Source organism: Mya arenaria, chromosome 10 (genome assembly GCF_026914265.1).
Source record: "Mya arenaria isolate MELC-2E11 chromosome 10, ASM2691426v1".
NCBI classification, from domain to species: Eukaryota; Metazoa; Mollusca; class Bivalvia; order Myida; family Myidae; genus Mya; species Mya arenaria.
The window spans coordinates 34,957,128-34,967,150 of NC_069131.1; positions in this window are offsets into that span (position 1 = coordinate 34,957,128).

Consider the following 10,023-nt stretch of genomic DNA (forward strand, 5'->3'; position numbering starts at 1 on the left):
TGCATCTTCAGGGCGAATACAGGGGTTCACTGACGTAATGTATCCATACGCTGTATTTTTTTTCCGTGGATTTTTAGTAATCATTAAGATGTAGAAAGGAAAACTGTTGTACCTTTATTGATTTGTCACACACAAAAACAAAGCGCTTCTTACCAAACGTTACGGCAATATCTCCCGGCCATGTTGCGGTATGCACGAATTTCAATGCAAAGCAAAAGCGTTGTACTAATAGTTCTTTTTTTATTTATTTTGTTTTATCATAAAGATGTTAACCGGTAGACTGTTGTACCTCTTTTAATTGTAAAACACATGGCGCTTCTCACCAAACGTTACGGCAAAGCTGTACTTGTAATACTATCTGCTTAACGTTCGCATGCATGCAAAACAATGAAAAAATCAAGAAACAAGAGCTGTCACAGTATGTGACGAATGCCCCCGAATGTGACATTGACCTATGAACAAGGTCAGTACATGAAAAGTTAAAGATCAAACAAATACATATGGCAAGTTATTTTAAATTGCCTCTGAACATAAAAAATACCACCCATACTTGACCACCTACATTCTTATGTCCTTATATTCAGCATTCCATTGTGAATAAACACAAAGTGTATCTTTCACCTTAGAGGTAGGGACATGGGTCTTGCACGTGACACGTCGTCTTGGTATGTCGAACACGTGTGGCAAGTAATTTTAAAATCTGTCCATACAAGAAAAAGTTACAGCCCGGACATAACAACCAATACTCTGTATCCTTATATGCAGCACTCCATTGTGAATAAACACCTAAGTGTGACCTTGACCTTAGACGTAGGGACACGGTTCTTGCACGCGATACGTTGTCTTAGTATTTTGAACACATGTGGCAAGTGATTTTAAATTCTGTCCATACAAGGGAAAGTTACAGCCCGGACACGACAACCTATTCTCTATGTCCTTATATGCAACATGCCATTGTGAATAAACACTAAGTGTGACCTTGACCTAAGAGGAAGGGGCACGGGTCTTGCACGCGACACGTCATCTTGGTATGCCGAATACATGTGGCAAGTTATTTTAAAATCTGTCCATACATGGGAAAGTTACAGCCCGGACACGACACCTAAACTCTATGTCCTTATATGCAGCACTCCATTGGGAATAAACACCTAAGTGTGACCTTGACCTTAGAGGTAGGGACACGGTTCTTGCACGCGACACGTCGTCTTGGTATGCCGAACACATGTGGCAAGTTATTTAAAAATCTGTCCATACAAGGGAAAGTTACAGCCCGGACACGACAACCTATACTCTATGTCCTTATATGCAGCATTCCATTGTGAATAAACACTTTCCTTGTCTTCAAACATCTATAAAAGAGAGGTATAAATACAATGTGGAAGACAGATCCTGGATGGAATGAAGCACAAACTAAAGTCAAACCCCATTGGCTTACGCTTGCTTGGCTTGATTTCCCCATTAGCTCGAACTGGATGCAAACGACAGATTTCTTTCAACTGAATCTAACGAATCTTGCTTGGCCCAAATTTTCTGTGGCTCGAGATATATTCGCCGGTCCATGTTCCCGCCAACAGGGTGTGACTTAAATCAAAAGTATGTGATCTTGTTCCATAATTATCAGTGTCTGAATTTCAGACTCGAGACAGTCAAGAGTGAAAATTTACTATTCTTGGAAAATTGCTACTACAATAGCATTCATGTTATTAATTGCTGAATATGTTCTGATGTATAAGATTTACCAAAACTTCAAGGTTAAAAGAAAATTTATAAAAACTATTTTCATAAAAAAATTGCATTTCTGAAATTAAAACTCAGATTTATGACGTGATGTAACTGAATATGGGCCCAGTTGTCTAAGTTTGACTGAAAATGTTCATAGACAGTTATTAAAAATGCAACACAGTCGCATTTGAAAAAAGCCTGGACTAGTAAAATTTTTTATGGAATTTGTTTGTGCTGATATATTCAGTTTGTGGGTAACACTCTTATTATAATATGAGCATACATCATATAAAGCAGTCAGACTTGTTTAAGAAAATCTTAATTTCGATTACTGATATAATTATGACAGCCACCTACAGTCTTAAGAGTGGTTGACCAGCTGTTGAAGCCTAGGTAATGATTGATCAACTCATAACACTTGGTGAAGTACAGCGAACATTTCTCCTGTAGTTCCTTCTTACGCTTTGCAAACGCAATCTGAAAATGATAATGATTCTCTCATTATAATGCACCAGTCAATTATACAGCAGGGACTTTGACTTTCGGTCCAGCCAATTCCCTGTCAAAACCTCAGCCCTGCGGGCACAAACTGCTGGTAAAATCCCCGAAAAATGTTCCCCCTCCCCCATAACACCTCAGTTACATCCTAGATAAGGCCCATTCCCCGCTAATTATGGCGCAAAAAAACAACATTACATTCATTTAGCACTGCAGGGCCACCTGGAAGGTAAAAAAACTTTACATAAAATAATATGCAAGATACAAGCTTTTTTATGAACACAAAGCATCAGATAAATGATTTTTTTACATCTTTGTAGCTTTTAAAATTGAACTTTGTGATTTAAAATAGGTCATATGAAACCAATAACGAACACAAATGAAAACAAAAATGAATTGAATAAAAAATGATTTTTTTTTAAATAAAAATGCAAAGTTGCGTCAGAGGTGTTCACAGGATTTGAACCTGCAGGTAATCCAACAAGGTATTGATAACGAAGTAACCTCACGACTAAGCTCGCACAGGTATTGCAACATTATGGTAGTGGTTTTATACTAACCAGCTAGGCAGTACAATGCAGATATATATATATATATATATATATATATATATATATATATATATATATACAAATTCAACCTTTGGGACAATTTGCCTATTTGAACAACCTTTGGAAGACATTATCATTACATGCTATATATCCTATGATAATATATTCTTTGCATATTCCTTCATAAAATATGCATAAATAAATGTAGTAAAGCATAATTAATGATGTTGTTTTCCCAAAATACTAGCCATCGAGAATATACAATTTTTGACTGTCGCCTAAAGGTAAAGCGCCGGATGTTCATGAAAAAGTACAACCTTTGGGAGAAGTACCCCAAATGTTGTACTGTATATGTCGCCGAAAGGTTCAATATTATATATAATGTAATTTGACTACTTAACTCAGCCGGTAGAGTGGTCTGAATGTCTCGCGGCAGACCCTGTTCGAAAGTTTTAGTCCTACTGACAACGTTAAGATGCCAGTTCGGTAACCATGATTTATGTAGCCATCTCCTCAATCCTTTCAATATATTGTAAAAATATTATTTCTTGCATTTTATTTGCTGTGTTCATAACAATATTTGAAGCTAATTTTAATTTAAAGTCGGGCTAGGTTGTGATCTTACTCTCACACTAAGACGAAGATTTATGAACCTTAATAAACAATAACAACAAAATCTATGCCATTATTAATAAACCACATACATGTTGTTTGTCCAATGGCATGCTCTATTGCCGTTTTCATCATAGCATTACACTTGTAAAAAAGCAGCATTGTTTGCAATTATGACTGGGTTGCTGAATTGCTTTAACCACCAGTTGGTGTGTAAGCTTCTTTAAACTCGCACTCGGGCCTTGCCCATTCGACGAGTGCTCTGGTAAGAGTGTTAGTTATTTAAAATAATTCGAGAATGGTGCACAGACACAATAAAACCCTGGTTTGAGACAATCCAATTCTTTGACGTGCCGCAAAATATAGAACTGTCACATGGAACCCCGATTAACGTCCATCCCGGAAGATGATTAGTATATTAGTGTTGCGTTTGGGAATAGAAACTGGATTGACTAGTGTGACACAAGACCACGGAACCACCCGGAAAAAGTTGACAAGCTATTAACCGTGTATTTCGGTATTTTCTCCCTATATATGGCGATACCGATGAGCAATGCGATGGTTGTCGGAATAAATCCTCCGGCGCATTCGGAACTCCTCGGCCATTTTTTCGAAAACAACCTCGGATGTATGCCGGTACATCAGTTGAAGTAGTCCGTAAATTTTTGAATAATATCATTAATTAAATGTAGTGTTTAAGAGTTGTATTCATTGCTCTCAGTTTAAATTGATTGCCAGTGAAGTGTATTATTGCAAACATGATTAAGATTCCCAAGAGTTAAGTCATAAAGTTTAACAACTAATTCAGATTATTACGCGATCTATTTGCAGCGGACTTAAACGTACCACTTTTTGAGTATGTAAACCGTCCAAATACATCCGAGGTTGTTTTCGAAAAAATGGCCGAGGAGCTCCGAATGCCTCCGGCGGGATTATGTATGCCAAAAACGTGCCCTGGTATCCAAACGCGTAGTTAGCAGCTAGCCTATTTCATTTTCGTGAGCTGGTAGAACATCAATAATTATGAAACGGGTATAAAAATTACAAGTTATTATGACTATATGCAAAATGCAGCATGAATGACTCATTTAAGTAATAGTTTAATACGAAAAGTTGAAATTGTTGTGTATGATGTCCACATCCTGTTATGCCAATGCCAAAACGATTGTCTGATGGAGGGTCAGACATCGACGGCCCTATACTTGGAGGAAGAATTGGCGATTGGATTTTAAATATGTCTCTGGTGTAATGTTGTCTGCGATTGCATACGTTTTCTTCTCAGACTTTAACAGACGTGTCGTTGCAAACCCACTGTTCCTATACTTTAAATAACAAATATAAACCACTCTTTGCTAATATCTACCGTTATGGCATTCCTTAAAACACCTAGTGCACGTGCGTTTTTCAAAATCATTTCAGAACTGAGAAAAGAGTGAAATCTATATACATTGTTAATTAATTATGTTTTCAATTTGAAAAAAAAAATGAAATGCTATGAATATATGTAAGTTTCACTCGTATCTGTTTGATTGTTTAACCAATCGAAATAATTATGTGAGGCTTTTTTCCAAGAAAATAATGACTGCAAAACAAATCAGTAACGTATTATTTCACTTGAGAAACAACCACCAGAAACCATATAGTAAAATTACACTAAGAGAAATGATTTGTTTTAATGAATGTAGTGCACTTAATCTCTCCAAAAAGATTTAAAGGTGAACTACAATTATTCTTGAATATTTGATACGGTATAAAAGCGGTTACAGCAGGCGAGAAAATGCACAATATAAGATAAGAAGGTACAACACTCGCCCCAGGCGGTAGGTCCTGACGCGAGGCCAAGACGATGGATTCAAGTAAAAAACGGTTAGTGGCAATATCAATTTGATATTCAATCTAGGGAATGTTCGTGTGTCGCTTTGTTTAAATGGGGTATAGAAGGGGTTTACATACTTAATTATTATACGGCTCCAGACATTAATTAAGTAGAATTGCATTTTAAACATTGGCATAACACATGTAAATGGGGGGTAGACGATGTATAACAAATATAAGATATTTTGAACGTTTGAGATTCAAAGATTCATTTAAATATGTATCAAAATGAATCTAGGAACAATTTAATTTATTCAAAAATGGTTCTTATATAGTTTTCCCATCAATTTATAGAAATTATTCAAATTACAAATCGAACTTCAGTTTTCCAGACATACTCATTCGTTTCACGATGTCTCTCCCAGAGGAGTCCGGCTGCAAATATTAATTGTTCAGATATTAAGAATGTGTTCATTGGTTGCACGACACCTAGTTTAGTTTAAACTCTTTTTACTAATTTGTGGGATTATATTGTTCCTGAAACAATTCTTAGTCAGTAAAACCTTTAAAATTGGTTATTTTGTTTTGTATTCGAATAACAAGGGACCACATAAATCCGCTGGCGACTTTTGGACACCAAATAACTGGGGGTTGACGTTTTCACTTAAACCCAGGTTATGGTTACACCATAGAAGTCGAGACAACCGTTGAAGTATAAAAAAAAACCGAAAAGAATGAGGTCACAGGAGTGGAATTTTATACAGGAAAATGAGGCCTAAATTGAAATTGATTCGACTTTTTTATTGAAAACCCTGTAACGGAAAAAGATTTATCACAAGTTTAGAAAAGTCCTCGGTACACACAGAACATAATGCTTGACAAACCTATTGACTATTTGACATAAGATTTTGTTTTATTTTGACTGACGAAGAGGTGTATCACTGTTATATTATTGAAATGCATTTACTGCATGTTTTAAAGACTTATTAACACATAACAAACACTTTGCAAACACGTCCTAGCAGTAAATGCACAGTTGTGTTTATGTAAGGTTTATTCGTGTTTCTTAACATGACTTTTACCTCAATTATACACCAATGATATATCTAAATCAATACGTTGAATATATAACTGAGTCGGAAATAAAAACGTTTGTTTTATAATTATCAAGGTTTAAACGAAATCCTTATTTAATTTACATGGAAAAGAGCTTTCATGTGAAATACGTTTAAGCGACATACAATATACATGGATTTGTATTACTTCTTCAGGAAGGATCGCATAAGATCATATCGTTATTTACATGAAGCTTACAAAGGCCATTTTTCCTGCAACAAAATAGAGGGAAGAACAGAACAATAACACTAACATAATTTTACGGAATATTTACATTTGTTTGAATTGTATTCATAATCTTTTTAAGTTCTTAACCAGACGACTTACACTGAGCAGAGATTATCGGTTGAAAATTTAAAACAATTTGCACTTTTGGGACATATAAATTTGCATAGGTCCTTAAGTACGAATGTCCTGAAAATCCTGTGACAAGCATATCATCAACTTTTATGTATTTACGTCAATCTTTGATTTCGCATAACTTGACGTAAGAACGTGAAGGATTCTGTATTTAAGACACAACCGTTTCATTCATTGGCAGGTATATTGTCCTTAAGTCTATAATAAATTCATATAGTGTACTAGATGCCATTTTTTCTAAATCGAACAACTTATAGAATATTCAGTGTTTCACATATATTTTACTGTTTGAAATTATGGAATAAAACAAAAATGACTTTATGGACTTATGCATGGCATAAAGAACGATATATTAATCAGCTTTTAATACTACTGAGCCCCGTAAACAAACACTTATTATTACAATTATTTTGATGATCTATTATCCACGTTGTGGTGACAAAAAAAATATTCTTTTCTGTTTTCGTTTTTACATGATAGGATGAGGTATTTCAGAGTATGATTTTACAAATCGGTCTAACCATAAACAATTAAATACATGTCACCACAAAAACATAACGTCAAATGAATAAACGCATCAAGAAAAAAAATATCGGAAAAAATGTATATATTATAAACAATTTTTCAATTCTTCTCATTTAAAGCTTGTACACAACCATTGTACTAATAGAAGTCCAGAATGATACATGGTATATGCTATGCAAGTTGATGGTAAGCTTCGGGTCCAAGTACATTGTAGGTTTTTGACCCAAGCCTAATTCATTCAATAAAAACTATTCAAATGCAGAAAATAAATTATATCCAGTGAAAAAGAGCATACACTGAACTAGGGGCGACATGTTTATGTCTAGATAGTCAAGTATGGGTAATAATTACCTCCTACTTGAATACTGGACGAAACGTCCTGATCTCAGAACACTCTCTTGCCAATGAACTGTCCGCGAGTCTTACTCATCCTTTAAAAATATCAAAGTTACCGTACTCTAGCTTTTACATTTTTAAGACACGCATGCTATCCAATTTCTAAATTACAACAAGTCAAGACCAATGAAAAAAAAAACATATCCAAAATTCAGGGCTGTGGGACCACATATTTCATTCATCGTAGAGTCCGCGGTTACTCATTTGGCAAATTTCCCACAAACAAATGGGATTAACCCATCCCCTTGGCCTCAGAAATATGTTTCAGTCACACTTGGGGCTGTGACGGAGTCAAGCAATAGCGCAGCCTCTATAGAGTGCGGGGAGACCGTAAAAACTCAACAACGGCAATAATACACGCCAAGTGGCGACATGTCAAGCCCGCTAAATAAGCTTCAGACACAGTCAGAATATTTTCCATGTTATTGCAACACAGACATACATGGAGTTCAACAGTAAGACGAAAACTATTTATATCTAGTATGATATATTATTTGGTAACGATCAACTTGGAAAATTTAAAAAAAACTCGAACATCTCAAATTATTGTGTACTCAATTAATTAATGTTTCAATAGTACTGTTTCAAATGTTGACCTCTAAGTGTTACCTTCAGGCCTGGCTGATGTGTGTGCTACGTCGCCTTATAAATGTGAAACCGTTTTGAAAATCCTACTATGTATGATCAATACAGCCAGGACAATGTTTTCTCAGGATCGATTGATGAACTTACGTTCTGTTGAAAATCCTTGTATACATGGTAAAGTTTCAACCCGGAATAAGTTCAGTCAAAATAAGTTCTATCAACAGTATTCATTTTGATATTTAACTTGTATTGTGTCCTTGACATTTGACGTACAAATCATTGCTGTGCGTTCATACCGCTTGTAGGCTCGTACTTAGGCGGGATTCCGATCGTTCAAACTTCATAAACAGACAGAAAAAAGGTACATACATTATCACTACGAAATCGTGGCTTAATAAAATCAATCTTTATTAACAGAATTATCAAATCACTATTGAACTCACGGACAAATCCCGCCAAATATGAGATACTGCGATGACCGTGATAGTATGCAACTGACTGGTATGTTTTGCCTATTAACCGAAAACTGTAATCTAATATCTACAGCGTGCTTAAAAGATAAAAGAGACATTTAGAAACGTTTAAAATTATAAACATATATATATGTTATAGCACCATTACTGATGATAACATTTTACTGAAAATAATTCATCTATGCCATATTCTAACATGGCACATACTACTCTTACTGACAATATATTTTTCGATCCCTAAACTTTACTGTTAGGCAGAGATAAAATATAAATGTCATGCGTAGGCAATTAAAAAGGCAATTTACTTCTATGTCCTTTTACATTAAAATGTGTTTACACCTCAGAGGAATAATGAACCCGCAAAAACAAAAACAACCAAAAGTAAATAAAAAGCAAAACAAAACACGAAAAAACAAATGCGATAACATTAAATGTAAAAACCTGTATGCAAAACTATATTCTTTTTTTAACACAGTGGCTTTTCATTTGAAAAAACAAATTATTATTAAATATAACACCGTTTGGATTACAATCGATTAAACCGTCTGGTAACATACTTTTTTGTCTTCAAAATGTTGCAACGATGTAACCCAAAGGTCGGATTGCCAAACCATTTCGGACACTTTTTTAAAGCATTTTCTAAAAAGATTATTGTTGTTCTTCACATATTACTGACCAAAAATGTCGCGTATGTCATGCTCAAAGTGCTTGTTGGGGTGGGAGTAGAAGGGAAGGGCGACTTTGTATATGTGATATATTCCTTTCTTGTTAGAATGTTCATTATTCAGTTATAGAATTCACATTGTATACTAATACATAATAGCCTTACTCGGTTACTCGATTTTATCTAAAGTGACAACAGAGTGACCTCATCCAACTGTTTGTGGTACAAATACCCATAATAGGGACACACTAGTCCTGAACTTCAAGTGACATCCGCATTTTGGTATTAAAAATCATGATATAGACATGCTTGTTCTGAATTAAACATATAGTGTCTATTGGCATGCCATGGCGGGCTAGTAGGCATAAGGGGGCTACACTGATACGCAATTGTACATTACGTGTCATCGCCTTAGTAGGCACACAATATGAACATACCAGGCATGAACTGAAACTATATTGACCTCATCCTACATTTGGTCGCTCTGATATACATACTTAAGCGATAAATAAGTCATGTAAGGAGCATCAGGTGACATTTGCCGACTGGTTGTCGTCAAAATAAGCTCATATAAGGGTCAAATCGGACCTAAGCCTCACATAGTGGCCTCCTCCTTCTTGTTGTCACTCCAGAAGATACCCTTTTAACCAGGCATGAGATGCCTTTAATCGCATTTATATTTAAGATTGTTTCTTGAAACAACATA